At 38.7% G+C, this 17,894-nt stretch overlaps 1 long non-coding RNA gene across 2 annotated transcripts; it reads left to right on the plus strand.

Annotated features, from left to right (window-relative positions):
* Window positions 1-5,319: 5,319 nt before the first annotated feature.
* On the plus strand, window positions 5,320-16,415 carry LOC109263763 (uncharacterized). Of its 2 annotated transcripts, none has more exons than XR_002078378.2 (4): window positions 5,320-5,406; window positions 6,483-6,603; window positions 9,865-10,061; window positions 16,199-16,415. It is a non-coding gene; the product is annotated as an uncharacterized LOC109263763 (long non-coding RNA). The 2 variants fall into 2 exon arrangements; XR_002078379.2 differs by having other exon boundaries at window positions 9,865-10,024.
* Window positions 16,416-17,894: the final 1,479 nt, after the last annotated feature.

Consider the following 17,894-nt stretch of genomic DNA (forward strand, 5'->3'; position numbering starts at 1 on the left):
AATGTATAGTATCACATCATACCAATATTCTAGAATTTTTGTGCAAATCAATTTTGCCATTATGTATAGTTAATGGCCATATAGGTAAATAACTTCAGTCTTTGTTATCATAGTTAAAGGGTTCTTTATTATATAAAGTGTCTTTAAAACATGCTTGTTAAGTCTTTCAACAATGTGGAAATGTAGGTTGGTTTTACCCCTTTCCAATTAAAAGTTATTCATTCCTTCATGGCTTCCAAGGAAGAAAGGTAAGGCACTTAGAGAAACTGGTACAATTTTACATGGTGCAAGTAAAATAAGTAAATCCAGATCAATGAATCTTGACCTCTTTTTTTTTTTGTGCCTTAAATCTTCTTAGAGGTAAATAAACTCCCCGTTCTAATAACGGTGTCTCAGGTTCTAGCTCAGAAAGCCATTGTCCCTTATCAGAACTGACCTTCAAAACTTGAGATGCTCTGTTTTCAAACAAAATCAAATTAAAATAAAAAAAAAACAACATTCTTTGATATTACACAAAAGGCAATGGTAATGTAATTAAAAAAAACCCATTTAAAGCTACCTTTTGCCCTGCATTACAGAAACTGACAACTCTATTATATATTATTATTATATTATATATTATTATTATTATTATATTATATATACTCTATATACTCTATACTCTATACTCTATATTATATATACTCTATTATATATTATTATATTATATATTATTATATTATATATTATTATAATATTAATATATTCTATTATATCATATTAATGATATTATATATGCGTATTTTACAACATAAATATATTCCTTAAACTAAGTACTAGCATTAAAACTGCAAGTGTCTGTCTGTATTTGATATGGAGCATGGATACTGGGTCACATTTTGATAAGGATCTCAGGCCTGTTGAAAGCTGCTTGAAACCCAGGGTGGAGTCTGTATGACAGGCCCATTATGATTGTGTCTTGGACACAGCCCAATGACACTTTGATTATGACTTACAAGTTCACACAGTTCATAGGTAATTCATATACACTCAAAGTGTTTGAGTAGCCAGGTAAGAGACTATTTGCATCTTAGGGGCCCCTAGGTCTGAGTTTGTGACTCATTTCTATGTATCTAGAAACTTTAACAGTCCTCACCTTGGAATCCTGTCTTGGTGGAGGTACAATTAACTTTCATTACTTATTTTGGATTTGGATGGTTTTAAAACCAGAAAGTCACTGGGGCGCCTGGGTGGCTCAGTCGGTTAAGCGTCCGACTTCGGCTCAGGTCATGATCTCGTGGTCCGTGAGTTCAAGCCCTGCGTCAGGCTCTGTGCTGACTGCTCAGACCCTGGAGCCTGTTTCAGATTCTGTATCTCCCTCTCTCTCTGCCCCTCCCCCGTTCATGCTCTGTCTCTCTCTGTCTCAAAAATAAATGAACGTTAAAAAAAAAATTAAAAAAAAAATAAAACCAGAAAGTCACTAAGTCCAGTACAATCATCTTGCATCTTGTTTATTTTTTTTAGAGCTTTCTTTCTATTCCTTTTGATTTTATTCATAACTATGGTAAAAAAAACAAAAAAGGTAAATGTCACGTGAATAGATAAGAATTTTGAAAATGTTTTCAGATCTGTCATAGGAAGATACTCTTCTGAGATTTCCCTTCTGGATTGTGTTAGAGGAATGATATGATAAAATCTTTTCACAATTATTTTATCAAGCATAATATTCAGCAAATGATAACACTAACCTTATTATACAGAGTCTGAGGAAATAGGTAATAAGTATTATTATTTTGTATTTAGTGATAGAAACATGCAGGCTGACAATAACCAGTGATTTAAAAATAATGATTAAGTTCCAGCTAACCTAGTCATTTGACAAGCATTTACTGAAAGTAGTTGAGAAAGCAGCAGCAGGAGTGATGGTGACAATAAAACATAGCAGGATAGACTTGCCTCTTTCATGTCCGTGGCTCTTGGGCCACATGTATAATTAACAATCCATTGAAACCACCAGAGGAATATCTTGTAACTTAGTTTAGAGAGATTTTGTCCTCAGATTTACTAGCAAAGGATATTCTATCATGATCTGGTAACTCACTGTATTCTACCGATTTTAAAATATTAGGGAATATATAGTTAAAAATAGCCAGTCTGACAGAGAACTCGAGTTGTACCTTTTCTTTTAAACTCTTCCCAGGAACTTCTTGGCATTTTCGCAACTTCTGGGGAATGCCCAGAACGTCTGTCTCTCAGCAGATGAAATGAAGCACCAACAATAGACTCCTATTTTGAAATCCAGCAGTTTCATAAGGCTATTGAAATTATGTTCATTACTAAACTCTGCTGGTATAAATGTTACATAACAAAATTATGACTTACTAGTAAATCATTTCATTTGAACTTTTGTAATGCAAAAATCAAGAAACAACGTATTCTACATTTCTTCCTGCCAATAAATATCTACAGTAAATGTACTTTTAAATTATAGGATCTGCAACCCTATAAATGTAATAATCTTTAAAGATATAAAATTCTGAGAAATAAAAGTGACCTGAGATGTACCAACTCACAATGATCTGTACCAGATATGACTGCTTAGCAGAAATATGAAAGTCTGGCTAATGATTTGTTGAGAATAAGTTTGTAAAATGTTTTCAAGAAAAACTATGTGTGAAGAACGAATGAAAGTTTTTTGTTTAAGAGTTCTCTCTTTTATTTATTTATTTTTAATCTTTATTTATTTTTGAGAGAGAGACAGCGTGTGAGCAGGGAAGGAGCAGAGAGAGAGACACACACACGGAATGTGAAGCAGGCTCCAGGCTCTGAGCTGTCAGCACAGAGCCCATCGGCGGGGCTCAAATTCAGGAACTGTGAGATCATGACCTGAGCCGAAGTGGGATGCTCGACCCACTGAGCCATCCAGGTGCCCCGAAAGTATTTTTTTTAATATGGTTCCAATTTAATTAAACAACAAGCCACTTCTTAGTACCTTCCTCCTAAAGTGTTATACACGCATAGGCACATTTAAGGATATTCTCAACCCTTCTTGGATCATGGCACTCTTAGTGTCTCAGTGATTTTTTCATGGTGGCCCGAGGACAAAAACAATATCTAATATTTCTGTTTATTAAGTAAGTAGACCCACGTTTAATAGTATTGTAGTAGTAGTTTGTGTAGTGTTTGACAGATGTTGCTGTGCTCCCCTCAAAATTTAAAACTACTCTGTGACACTGCTGTGTGTTCATAGCGGCCAGCATGGTTTGGGAGCTATGGTCTTAGCAGCATTAATGGCAAAACACTGGTCATGACTTAAATGCTCATTAATTGGAGGATGTTTAAGTGATAGTGTATCTGTGTGACAGAATACTATGTAGGAGTCAAAGAGAATGAAACAGATCTGTGTATATCGGTTTAGAAAGATCTCCAATACATACCATTAAGTAAAACTTGGAAATTTGTAGGGAAATAACTATGATATATACCATTTAAAACCATACATGTATATACATGTATATGTACACAAACACACACAGAGTGTATATGTATATATATATATGTATACACACACATATATACATATATATACATACATTTTGTGTGTTGTGGGCGGCAGACATTTTGTGCTGGTCCCTGACGTTCGGCTGCTCTGTCCGGGGTGTTCCCATCCGGTATTGTTCGCCACTCTGAAGTATGCAGTAGATAGCCCAGGCTTCCCCCTCAATAGCGGTTTCCCTTTTTCCAAAACTGCTCTGTCTGGCTCTCCATATTCCATTCTTTTCTCTCCCCTACAATTTTTAAATAATTAAGACAAAATTTTAAGAGAATTGTATTGTGAAGGGAGTAAAAGTTATGCCCTGTAGGACTTTCTTGATGATAGAAGATCAATCAAAATCTTAAGACCTTACCAAGGAGCCCTCACTTGCAGAGCCTCTGTCTCCAACTCAGTTTTCCTGACCTCAGGTTCATGCATTTCTCTCAAACTGTGTCCTCCTCCTTCTATACTTTCCTGTAAGTGGTGTCTCTTGTATGTCACACAGGCAACTCCAAACCCTGCCTAATACATGGTCTAATTCCCTGTGGGATCCTGCTTCCCTCTATGGTCCATCTCCCTACCTCCCCTGGCATGTTTCCTGTAGGTAGTAACCACCCCCCGCCGCCCCTATCCATGGGGATATGTTCCACCAGCCCCAGTGGATGCCTGAATCCCTATATATACTATTTTTTTCTAAAAATACATACCAGTGATAAATACCAATGCCTAATTTGTTAAATAGGCATAGTAAAGGATTGTCAACGATAACCAGTAATAAATTAGAACAATTATAATAATATAATAACAATTGCGAGAATGTGGTCCCCCCCCCCCCTCTCTCTCTCTCTCTCAAATTATCTTGCCATACTGTACTCACCCTTCTTGTGATAATGTGTGATGATAAAATGCCTGCACGATGAGTTAAAGTGAGGTGAGTGATGAGGCATGGCAACATTAATGTTAGGCTACTATTGACCTTTCTGACTGTGTGTTGGAAGGGGAGTCCTCTGCTCATCTGCATCTAGACTGTGGGCTGCAGGTAACTGAAACCAGGGGTAAGGGGAGGACTACTGTACCAGGTCTCTGGTACAAGTTGGAAAGGGTTCTCTTGGTCAATTCCGACCATCACAATTGCTCAACAACGTCGTTTGCACACACACTCTAGCTCCCAGGCACCACACACCTGTTTCTGCTTTAGGGCTTTTGCTACAGCTTATTTCTGACATACTGTCCATATCACATTCTCACAGAGGCCTTTCCCAACCTCCCAGTTTAAGAAGTCTCCCAGGTAGAGTTGTGAGATAAAATACAAGAGACAGAACTTAGTTTGAATCTCAGATAAACAATGAATATTTTTTTGTAAAAGTATATCTCATATATTGCATGGGACATATTTATTTATACTAAAAATAATGTTATTTATTTGAAATGTAAACTGAACTGTCTCCTGTTTTATTTTTATTTGTGGGGGGGGGGGCATGGGCACATGAGTGGGGGAGGGGCAGAGGGAGAGGGAGAGGGAGATAGAATCTTAAGCAGGTGTCACACTCAGCGCAAAGACTGACACAGGGCTCCATCCCATGACCCCAGGATCATAACCTGAGCCGAAATCAAGAGCCAGACACTAAATTGACTGAGCCACCCAGGTGCCCCTCCTGTATTTTTATTTGCTAAGCCTGGCAACTCTCCTTCTGGTCATTTTCTAATGTAACACCCTGTTGTAATTTTCTCCTGGCACTTACCACTGCATGATATTCTCTTGCTTATTGAATTTTGTTTTTGTGTTTAATGCCTGTCATCCTCCACAGGAATGTAGGGTCCGTGAGAGCAGGAGCCCTTTTTGTCTTACTCCCTATTGTCGTCCCAGAGCCTAGGATGTTGCCTAGCATATAGTAAGTAGTCATTATACTCTGTTTAGGGGATGAACACACGTCTTCCAAAGACAAATGTTAGTTATCAAAAGTAGTCCATTTTACACTGCAATATTCCCTACCTATCTCGTACCTTGTATTTTGTGAGGAACCCATCTTTCGTGGAGCTCTGTTGTCACGTAATTACACATGGGTGCAGTTTATTCCTTACCACTCCTGATTGTGTCCTTGAGAACTGCTAAAATAAGAAAGGAGTCATGAAGTCCAGTTACAGAAAGAAAAGCTTTGAAAAGGCCATTTAAGAAACGAACAAAACTTTATTACATTTAGTGATCTTGATAAAGAGAAAGGAGGTCATGTATTTTACCAGGCATATATATTTTAATGAATTTTTTTAAAACCTTAGTAAAACAATCAAAAATACATCAAAATTAACTCATAGGATATTGTCAACACATTAGGTTGTCCTGGGGTTAACTTTAAATGGTTTTTGGCAAAAATCTCACAATAAAGCCTCTTTTAATATTTTTGAACTTTTTTTGTAGATGTAGTATTATATGAAATTCATAAATTTTTTTAAAAAAATTAATTTGTTTTTAAGTTAATTGGCTTTCTGGTAGTCTAAAGAAAGGTAAACAGTGTTTCTTGTTCATCCTGGTAAATGACGCTTTTTCTGGATATTTGTTTCCGTGGAATACAAATTCTCTGGAATGTGAATCTTATTGATAGAGGATAAAGTTCTATAAAATCTTTTTCACAAAAAGTTTCTATATCTTCTTTGGGTGAATTTGGCTAAGTGATCGTTAGGCAAAACGGTCTGAGCAAAATTCTGAGTTGAACAATTATGAGGAAAATCTAATCAATATAGACTGATGTTGTATAATTCAGATCTCTTTTTTTCCTAATTCCAATGTAAGGATCAGGATTTTAAATTACATAACTGTAAATCGTGCTGTTTATTTACTTGAAGTCGAAATTGGTGGTGGTTGGTGTGTGTGTGTAGAATCTAAAAATGTACATGAAACCTTTAATAGATTTTAAGTCTCCATTTCATTTGTATGCAACGTATGTATAACATATCAATGTTTTGCTTTCAGAACACAGATCTCTCTTGGACACTGGTGATCAAAGCATCTATCTATCATGATATTCAGAACTCCCCTCCAGTATTAACTAAGGATGTTAGATTTTGCAGCTTCTTTCAGAGCAGTTGCTAAGGTGGGTCAGCATAATTAGAAGGCTTCCCTTCCCCTGTCCCCGAAAGCAACTAGGTTTTGCTTGAGTGAAACAAATAAAAAGCAGGAGGCTGGCCAGAGGTTGTAAAGAGTGGGCAGTGGGCTCCCCCAGAATTCCTCTTGGGTGTATCCTATCTTCTCTTTTGTTTGGTGAGTGTGTGTGTGTGTGTGTGTGTGCGCGCGCCCATTAGCTGATGAAACCCCCTTCCCGTTGAACTGGGACGGAACTAAGTGAGCAGTGTGTAGCTTTGGAGGGTTCTGAAATCTAAGAACAAGCTTCCTTTCCCACCACTTTATGCTGAGTCAGTTCGCGGCAGAGTGCTCTGCAGGATCTAGAAGCCTTTGTGTTCAGATTATTTTACTAGCTACAAAAGCCACACCCTTGTGCTACACAAACAGAACACTTTGTCCTTCCAGGAGGTCCGTACTTTGACCACAGCCCTGGGATTTCAAAGCTGCCTCACAGTGGCTCGCCTATTGTGATGTAAAGTGTTAGGCCAGTGAGAGTCTCTGAGTTATAATGCAGATTTTTACGATTGTGAGCTCTGGGGCTCACGGGCCAGTGGAAGCTTTGAACAACGACCATCACTTAAAAACGCCTCAGAAATCCATGCATTACACTCTCACAAAAGAAAATAGTACAGTGACAGTGAGAAAGAAATGGAATAATGTGTTTTGATTTAGAAAAATCCAGACTTTTATTTTCTAACAACACGTATTCATTTAGAGCAAATACAGCCCCCCCCCTCCCCCAGCCCCTCCACTCCTTATCTGTGGTTTTGCTTTCTGGGGTTTTAGTTACCCGCAGTCAACCATGATCTGGAAGCAGATGATCCTCCTCCGGACCAGCAGTCAGAAGTATTATCATATCTATATGTCGATAGGAGCCTAACCCTCACAGTGTCCACATCACTCACCTGACTTGTCCCATCACGTAGGCATTTTATCACCTCCCACCATCACAGGAAGGAGGGAGAGTATAGTACCTTAAGATATTGTGAAAGAGAGAGAGAGAGATCACATTCACATAACTTTTATTATAGGATATCGTTATACTTGTTCTATTTTATTATTAGTTATTGTTGATCATCTCTTACTGTGGCTAATTTATAGATTAAACTTTATCATAGGTATGTGAGCATAGGAAAAAAACATAGTATATAATACAGGGTTTAGTACTATCCATGGTTTCAGGCATCTGCTGGGGGTCTTGGGAACATTTACCTGGCAGATAAGAGGGGACTACTGTCCCCATTTAGATTTGTTAGGATAGTAAATTATCCATTGGTCCACACTGGTACCAGCAGGAAAGAAGTGGCTGGAGGGCTGAACTTGGAGGCTAAGCCACACCTGGCAACCTAAATCTCCAGCTTCTTCCTAGCATAGCAGCAATCATTTTCATGAGATCTTAGTCGTATCCTTATTCTCAAACTCTGTTACAGGCTCCAATGCATTGTACATAATATTATATTTCTAACTCAATACGGTAATAATGAAACTACCTTTACGTGAATGGTGATCACTGCCCTATGCACTGCACTGTACTAAATGCTCCATTTTCTCCTTTAATTCTCAACATAAACTTGTTGTAACTTCTGCTGTAATCCTTTTTTCACTAACAAGGAAAGCGGCTTAGAGGTGTTAAATCTTTAGACATGGTCACTCAGTTAATGAGAAGAACTGGGGTTCTAACAAGGCCTGGTAGATTCCAGAGCTCAAGATCATAACTTGCAAGCCCATTAATTGCACGAGACTTTGCACTAAATTAAGGAGGATTTTGAGAGGTAGCCTGGACAAACTGGAAGGCCAGAGGACTTGCTTTGAAGTGTTGCCCTAGGAAGCACATTGGTTTTACTTAGATAGGATGCCAGTTGTGGGGGGATGAGGCACGTTGACAGCTATTGCTAGCCACCTGAGCATCCACCTGGCCTAACCAGCTTTGTCCCCCAAACCCTTGGCAAAACCATTTCCTCTCCTAATGTTTTGCAACCTTCATAAGATAATGTGGGATATCATTTTTCCTTTAGCCAAGTAGATCTTAGTGAATTCTCCCTTTTCACTATTAGCACCCCCCTTCCTGGAATACACATTCATTACCATCCACCAAACTATATCCTAAACCGTTCTGCAAAGTGAATTTCACACCAAAGTTATTGACATTTTTTCTGAAGTCTCACACTTAGACCACTCCTGCAAATTTCAGCCATTACAAGAGCTATTGTGAAACAACCTACCCCTGGCTTTTTTTCTTAACAAAACCTAATTGTATCTGTATGAGGCATTTAAAAATTTTTGACGGGGGGGGGGGGGGGTATGAATGCTCATGTTTTTATTCTTTTATTTTGATACGTGACTTTAATAGCAGCCAAAAAAACTAGTGTGTGTGTGTGTGTGTGTGTGTGTGTGTGTATACAATTCTTTTGGTAAGTCCTCAAACTGAATGCAAATGATTCTAAGAAGTGTTTCTTTCATTTCTTTTTGTAAATGTGAGCTGATTTGGTCACTTTTTTTTTCTGAAAACACACTCTTCTCATGCCTTCTGTGCCACCACAGTCCTCTGATTTTCTTTCCGTCTCATTTGCTGTTCTTCCTTGCTCGTCTTTGCTAGTTTTTTTTTTTTTTTTTTCTTGACTCAACTGCTCCATCTTGGAGTACCTTGGATTTGACTTTGATCTCTCTCCTCCGTCTCTTCTCTATCCCTTTCTGACCTTATCCAGCCCCATCCGAATTTAAAAACCCTCTCTAGGGCGCCTGGGTGGCTCAGTCGGTTAAGCATCCGACTTCAGCTCAGGTCACGATCTCACGGTCTGTGAGTTCGAGCCCTGCGTCGGGCTCTGGGCTGATGGCTCAGAGCCTGAAGCCTGCTTCCAATTCTGTGTCTCCCTCTCTCTCTGCCCACCCCCCCCCCCCCCCCCCGTTCATGCTCTGTCTCTCTCTGTCTCAAAAATAAAATAAACGTTAAAAAAAAAACCCTCTCTACACTGAAGATCTAACATTTCTATCTTCAGTTTTGACATTTCCCCTAGTTCCAGATGTCTAGTCCATGACTCCCTCCCTATGTACAATGACAAGATTTGTCACATATACAAAGAAGGACTTTTAATTTTCTCTCAGAATGATTCCTCTCCTAGTCTCGTCCATTTTGGTTATATTTAAACTGCTACATGCCATGTTGTTCATGCTATTTCATAGTCTCTTGTTTCTGTATCTCCCCCATCTCTGTCATTCTTTTCTCTCTCTACAGACTAGCTCTTCACTTGTATTACTTCCCAGTGATGGTGCTGAGGAGAGAGGGACTGAAGCTTCTGAATTCCAACTCCAGCCCTGGCTTTGTAAAGAAAGTCATTTGGATAAGCTCTTGTTAGCTGTCTGTCCTGATCTACAATAGCCAGCATGGGACTAAGGTCATATGCTATCATCAGGCCTCACCTCTAGTTATGAGTAAGGCAGTTTTTCAGAGAAGGGTGTGAGATGGGCATACATCCTGGTAATTGTTTACAATCATACCAGATTTATTTTTATTTTAATTTTTTAAATGTTTATATTTTGAAAGAAAGAGAGACAGAGGGCAAGAAAGGGAGGGGCACAGAGAGATGGAGACAGAATCCAAAGCAGGCCCAGGCTCTGAGCCATCAGCACAGAGCCTGATGCGGGGCTCAAACTCAAGAGTGGTGAGATCGATCATGACCTGATCCGAAGTCGGACACTTAACCAACTGAGCCACCCAGTCACCCAGTGATTTTCAATAATTTTTACAGTCATGGCCCCCTTGACTTGAATGCTCATGTAAAAATTTAGAAAGAATCACGCTTTTATCAGTAAGATTGTAGTCAACAGACTTCTTTTTGTGTTCCAGCATTTCTTCTTTTTCCCTGTTGATTAACAAAGAACTTGGACTGTATGATTTCCCAACCGACCCTAACATAAGCTCTTTCTCAAGTTCAGCCCAGCAAGTTTGTTTCCCTTTATTTCTTTACTGAATGTGCACGCCTAGTTTGGACTCTTTGCCAAGTAGGCCTTTTGGGGGTAATCTGATGTACTAAGAGTAGCAGTGACTAAGTAGCCTTGAATTCAACCAGAGTCTGTTAAAATTGATGTAATTATAACCTTTACAATATGATCTTGAGTAACTGGTGGGGCGGGGGTGGGGGGGGGAGGAAATGCACTACAGGAATTCCCCAAAGAAATCTAGTGAGAGAAAAAAAAATACAGCAAATACTCTTAATTTTGACAATTCAAGGGAAGTCTGATGGATGATACTCACCTTTCTTTAGCCACAATCTTTTTTTTATAACTAATTTTTTTTAAATGTTTTATTTATTTTTGAGACAGAGAGAGACAGAGCATGAACAGGGGAGGGGCAGAGAGAGAGGGACACACAGAATCAGAAGCAGGCTCCAGGCCCTGAGCCATCAGCCCAGAGCCCAACACAGGGCTCGAACTCGTGAGATCGTGACCTGAGCTGAAGTCGGCCACTTAACCGACTGAGCCACCCAGGTGCCCCTCTTTAGCCACAATCTTAATCCATACTAAGTCAGTGCATCACAGAAGGAAAAGTTGAATTGTATGCTAAGATTTATCTTTCTAAAAAAAAAAAAGTCACATTCATGCCCGCCCTCAAAAGGGGGAGGAGCTTCTCTCTTCATGAACTAGAGTTATTCATCTTATTTCTTACCTCATCAGTTTCTCAAGAGTAATTTTCAAACGGAAATCTACTAGGCAGTTTTGTTGGGATGGGCCTTCCTTTCTAGCAATGCAGTTATTTCCATTTAATAATTAGATAATTGTTATGGAAATTCCCTCTTAAAAGCATTACTTTAAAAAAATTGTACAACATTTCTCCTCAAACTTCTTAAAGAATGCGTATGTCACACCAAGAATAAATGATGTGAAATTGCTTTTCCGGGACATTGTTCCATTAGAGTGAAAGTAAAACAGTGTTTTAGTAGCCCTTTGCTTCATAGAATAATCATCATGACTGTCATTGTCATGAACTAATTTTGGTCTATTTGAAGACAGAATTCTCTACATGACAGCTAAATTGTTTTGATTACTTGACATGTCACAATATGAAAAATGGTACCACTGAAATTTCCTCACTTTTCCTCCTTTATTGAATCTGAATTATACACCCAAACTGAGAAAAATCAGTCATTGGATAATGAAGATATTCACAAGCAAATGAAAACAAGAGTGAAAACAAGAGTATATATACATATATATATATATGTGTGTGTGTGTGTATATATTAAAAAGGGTGAGTTGCATAATAGATTTTGTCTTATATAAAATCCATTTATCTTCATGAATGGTGTTGCCACCAGTTTTCAAGCAAACTGATAAAAAAATCTTTGATAGAGCAGTACAGCCTATGGAGAAGATTCCAGTGGGATCCTTGTTCTGCTTCTTCATTGTTTTCTTCTTATTGGAAAAAAAACAATGAGAACGATCACTGATAAATCTTCAAAATTTCTCCAGAAGGAGAGAATTATAAACTCTTCTCAGAACACTTGCATTGGATAATGAATTCTGTGGTCAGATGAGTTTGGGGACCAGTACTGTATTCCATGATTTTCATAAAATTTCCATGATTTCAGCCATGGTCCAGCCTCTTCTTTAGTGTCACTATACAGCCAACCATCTTAACTGACTGAGCCACCCAGGCGCTCCTCCCCTCCCCCCCCCCCCTCCCCCCCCCCCCCCCGCCTCCATAGCTAGCCATCTTTATAACATGTTTTCCTGGAAGTTCCACAGAAAATTCAAACTCCAAAACTGAACTCAGGGTTTTGGGTTTTTTTTTTTGTTTTGTTTCGTTTTTTGTTTTTTTTCTTTTTCTTTATATCTGCTTTCCTACATCCATTTCCTGCCAGCTATCTTCTTGTCCAAGCCAGAAAACTGATATTCATCCCATATACCTCTCTCTTTGTCATTTCCCTCCCCCCAACCTTGGTCAGTCATCCAGTTCTTTTTTATTTCATGCCTTTCTGATCTCGCTGACACTTACTCTTTTTCTCTATTGTCCATCAGGCCACTAATCTAGGCTCTCACTTGGAAGGCCTGCATTTTTCTCCTCTTCCTCCAATTCATCCTTCACACTGTTGACACAGATTTCCTACACAGCTCTTGCCCAGCAGGTCCCCTATTTATACTTTTTAAGTGGTTCCCCTTCAGGGTAAATGTCCTACCTCCACTCTTTCCCCCTCAGATCTTCTGTCTTCTTTTCATGAGCCCTGTGTTTCAGAAGTTCCCTAAAATTGATGTTCTCTGTCTTCCCATCACTGACTGAACATACTATTGTGCTGAAAACACTCTTCCTTTTCTTTTGCGATAGGCCAATTCCTTCTCATTCGAGGCTCAGCTCCTGTGTAATCTTCCCTGATGCTGAATAATGTGCCCATCCTTATGCTTCCTAAACACCTAGTACATAACTCTGATATAACATTACAGGGGAATGTGATGGTCTGTGGCTAAAAGAGTATTGCCCCTGGAATCAGACAGATCTGTGTTTGAATCATGGATCTACTATTTATTAAATAAAAACCCAGAAATGTAGTTTAACCTCGACAGATCTCAGCTTTTTATCTGTAATTACTTATATTGATAATACCTGCCAAATGGAGTCTATATAAGTTTTAAGTGAAACCAAGTGTATAAAAGCATAAAAAAAAATAGTGCCTGGTGTAATAGGTAGATATAGTTGGGTCTCCCCCAAAACTGTGGGTGTATCGTGTTCTTAGGATTCTCAGGGCTGGGAATAGAATTGGTCCTTTGAAATTCTGACATCCTGTCAGCATTTGACACTCTTGCCAACTCCCTCCTTCAAAAATACAGTCTCCTATCTTGGGTTTCCTGACATAATTCTCATTTACATTCTCCCTACCGTTCTGGCTACTCTTTTTCCATATATTTTGCTGGGTCATTTCTCACAAGAACAACTGTTTCTCTACTCTCTTAGATTAAATCTCAGAGGCATGTGAATTAAACCGGTGAAAGACAGGTTCATAGAAAAGAAGGCATAAAGCTTATTTTTTTTTTAATATTTATTTTTGAGAGAGAGAGAGAGAGAGAGAGCGAGCACAAGGAGAGGAGGGGTAGAGAGGGAGAGGACCAAGAATCCAAAACAGGCTCCATGCTGACAGCAAAAAGCCTGATGTGAGGCCTGAGCTCACAAACCTTGAGATCATGACCTGAGCCAAAGTCAGATGCTTAACTGACTGAGCCACCCAGGTGCCCCTAAAATCTTATTTTTTATTTTATTAAAAAAATTAAGTTTATTTATTTATCTTGAGAGAGAGTGGGGCAGAGGCAGAGAGAGAAGGAGAGAGAGAATCCCAAGCAAGCTCCACACTATCAGTGCAGAGTCTGACGGGGGGCTCGAATTCACACACTGTGAGACCATGACCTGAAGCAAAATCAAGAGTCAGATGCTTAATGGACTGAGCCACCCAGGAGCCCCTAAAATCTTATTTTTAATTTTACACACATGGGGACTCCACAGAAAGAAGTAAAACTTCCCCCGAAGAGTTTTCATGAAGATTACATAAGGTAATGTGTATAAAGCACTTTGTATTGTGAGAGGCACACAGGAAGTTCAAAATAAGTGTTAGTTTTTGCTATGATCCATTACTACTGTCTTTAGCCCGTCAGCCATCCAACATTAGTGATCTTTTAAAAATGCAAATCAAATCAAATCATATTTCTACTACAAACTCTTCAATGGCTTTGTGACATCTTTAGAAAATTGACCTTTACAAGACTTGTGTGACTATGATCCAGCTAGCTGTAGTTGAAAGTCCCAGCATGATCTTATACTGCTCTTCCTGTTGATTTTTTCCCCCAGAAATTCTGGATTTCTTTCATTACTTATCTATATGACCCTCTTTTGCAGGCGGGTTTGCACGCTTCTAGTTCTTTCTTATCTGACATACAGTCCTGGCACTCACTCCCTCCAAGTCCCTCAGGCTTTGGTTGTTTAGGAAATCCTACTCTTCTTTGAGTTTTGTTTTGTTTTCCATCAGGTTTTAGAGGAAAAAAAATAACCAACTTTTTGGAGGTGGGCTTATTCTTTTGGGTTCACTTCTTTCTTTTTTGTAGTGTTCCTCACGATTGTGATTTCTTTCTTTGCCCATTATTCTCATGTTACGCTTTGATGATGGGGAACATCTCTGTCTTCTTCCTGGTTACACTTCCAGTGTATACCGTGTGGAAGATGCTCAGCAATTCAATATTCACTAAGTGAATGAATATTATGGCCAAAGTGTTGATAATTTCCCATTTATTTTTTGCATATTTCTTCTCTCTTAAATCTTAAACCAAAATTTTCTCTAGTCTAATCCAGAGATTAGATTCATGCCGTCTAATAACTTTGATTATTAGATGTGTATGAGTATTAAGAACAAATGAACGATGCTCTGAAAGTCATGAGATTTCTCTCAGAGAAATGTCTACATCTGCAAAATTTTCTTTAGAAAATAAGTTCCCAAGCCTGATACATTTTTGACGTTCAATGAATAAATTATTCATTCAATAAAATTGAGTGTTCTTGATTATAAAAATACTTCTTAATCAGTACAGCATATCAGTATGGTTGCTATTCTGTTTATTATGACAAAACTGCTTTCAGACATATTTTTACCACAAAAGGGGACATTAGGTTTTATATGGATAGGACTAAATATTTCACAAAATGTTTTTTAATTGTGGTCTAACTTTTTCTATTCCTCAATATACTAGTTTATAAATACAGAATTGATCGGTTCTATAAGCTAATGGAAACCGAGGTCTATTGTATTAAAAGTATCGGGACCCCTTAGATTGTTTTATGTCTGGTTCGTTATTCTTTAACAGCAAAGAGCAACTTTAGCATTTTCTTCCTCCAGACTTGTAGCAGGTCATGAGATTTGCCCATAGCATTACCTTTCATCATTTTATTGCTCATTCTACCTTTTTAAAAAATCTCCTCACTGTCCCACGCAGCTAAGATAAATGGGAGAATAACTCAGTGGAGCTCACCCTTTTAATTAGTCACTCGCTTGGACTCTGAGCAACTAAGCCAGCACCCACATTGCCTCCAAGATTTATAGCCCAGGGTGGTAGCTATAAATAGCCCATTTCTATCTACACTTAAGTTTCAAAAAAAAAAAATGGAGTGTTGCTGTAGATAAGGTCAAAAATAAGGTTTAGTGGGGAATATAATTCTGGAAGACAGCTAACCACTGCTTTAGAAAATATTATAAGGAAAGAAAATTTGAGTCTTAGGTCTTTACTGTTTCTATACTGTCATGAATCTTGATACCTGCAGCTCTAATATTGTTTACTTCACACAGTCCCTCTGTGCCTCAGATATTAGCTCTTCTCCCAGGACGTATATAGTGAATAGTGATTACGTGTTGCCATCTTGACTGTCTAACGTAGGCCATGGGTTGTATTATCTCTAATTCTGTAATCCCATATTTTTTACATGAAGAAACTACATATCAGCATGGCTAAGCAACGTGCCCAGATTCCTCTATATAGTAAGTTAGGGGGTCTGATGTTCAAATCCAGACCTTTCTGACTATAGTCTGTTCATTTTGCAGGGTGCCACATTGCTTATCCTCATCATTGCAGAGCAAGACAAGACTGTATCCAGAGGGCTGATCTCATTATGATGGAAATCACAATGATGGAAAAAATCTTCCATCATTTTTCATATCTCTTGCAACTCCCTGTCCCTTCCCCCCACCAGGTAGGCTCCTTCTTGGTCCACTCTGCCCACTGCTTATACTTCCCTCCGCTTTTGGCAGTTGACCTTCCTTAAAGGCATTGCATCATCAAAATACTTTCCATTAAGAGCTAGGTCTACTTAGAGCTGGGTTTGTTCATAATAAAATGTCAGTTTTTGAACAAAGTACCAAATGAGGGCAGGCCTCAGCTAAAAATATCTATAGAAATCTCACCAATACAAATTTGTTCCTTAAGTGACTTAAAATTAAATAATTTCCCTGAGGGAGTTAATACTTCTTGCCACTGTTTAACTTGAACTGAATGTTTTAGTCAAAAATTTTTTTTCCTACCAATAAACTGGGACCAGCTTTCCTGAGTGAGTGTATGGGGGGTGGTGCAGGGTAGAGTGAGGAGGAAGGGAAGACAGGCCTGGGTGAAAGAGGATATTCATGAGGTCAATTTTGGATACTGACCTTTCTAGGGAGAGCAGTTCTAGAATAAATGCTATTCGAATTGGAACTGCTAGAGGCTGGCAAAATCTGTTCCTTGTGAGCACGAGGCACAAGGAACATGGTTAGGTCTCAGTCTTGGAAATGAGATGTTTCCCAGTGTGGATAAGGGCGGTGCTTGAACTCTGGAAAATTGATATTGTGTTCCCATCTTCACCCGTTCATTTCTTCATAGCAAAAGGCTTCTGTCTGAGCATACTTTCTTTCATGCATTCTATGTCCTATATATGTCTTGATGACAAATTACTAGGTTGCATGCTACCCACTCAACTTGCCTAAAGAAGTTTCTTGTAAGCATCCTGGGGACTCTCATCAAAGAAATGTGCAGAACATATAACTGGCCTCATGGAACTGGGAGATTTGTCAGGAACTGACTCTCCTTTTTTCCCTTTCTTGGGCCACATGGTCTCACTTTTTTTTTTTTTTTTATGTTTATTTATTTTTGAGAGAGACAGAGATAGAATGCGAGTGGGTTGGGGCAGAGAGAGAGGGAGGCACAGAATCTGAAGCAGACTGCAGGCTCCGAGCTGTCAGCACAGAGCCTGACCTGGGGCTTGAACTCACGAGCTATGAGATCATGACCTTAGCCAAAGTTGGACGCTCAACCTACTGAGCCATCCAGGTGCCCCTAAAAATTATTTTTATTTTATTTTTTTCCATCATGGTAAGTGTACTCTTTAATCCTCATCCTCTTACCTACAACCATCAATTTGTTCTCTGTAGCTAAGAGTCTGTTTCTTGGTTTGTCTCTCTTTCTGTCTCTTTTTCTTTTCTCATTTGTTTTGTTTCTTAAATTCTACTTGTGAGTGAGATCATATGGTACTTGTCTTCCTCTGACTGACTTATTTTGCTCAGTGTTATACTCTCTAGCTTTATGCATGTTTTTGCAAATGTCAAGGTTTCATTCTTTTTTTATGGCTGAATTGTGTGTATACCTACATATATAAAATCACTTCTTTGTCCATTCATCTATTGATGAACACTTGGGCTATTTCCATATTTTGGCTATTGCAAATAATGCTGAAATAAACATGGGGGAACATCTACCCTTCGAATTAGT

This window comes from Panthera pardus, unplaced genomic scaffold (assembly GCF_024362965.1).
Source record: "Panthera pardus isolate Hobbes unplaced genomic scaffold, ASM2436296v1 HiC_scaffold_8, whole genome shotgun sequence".
NCBI classification, from domain to species: Eukaryota; Metazoa; Chordata; class Mammalia; order Carnivora; family Felidae; genus Panthera; species Panthera pardus.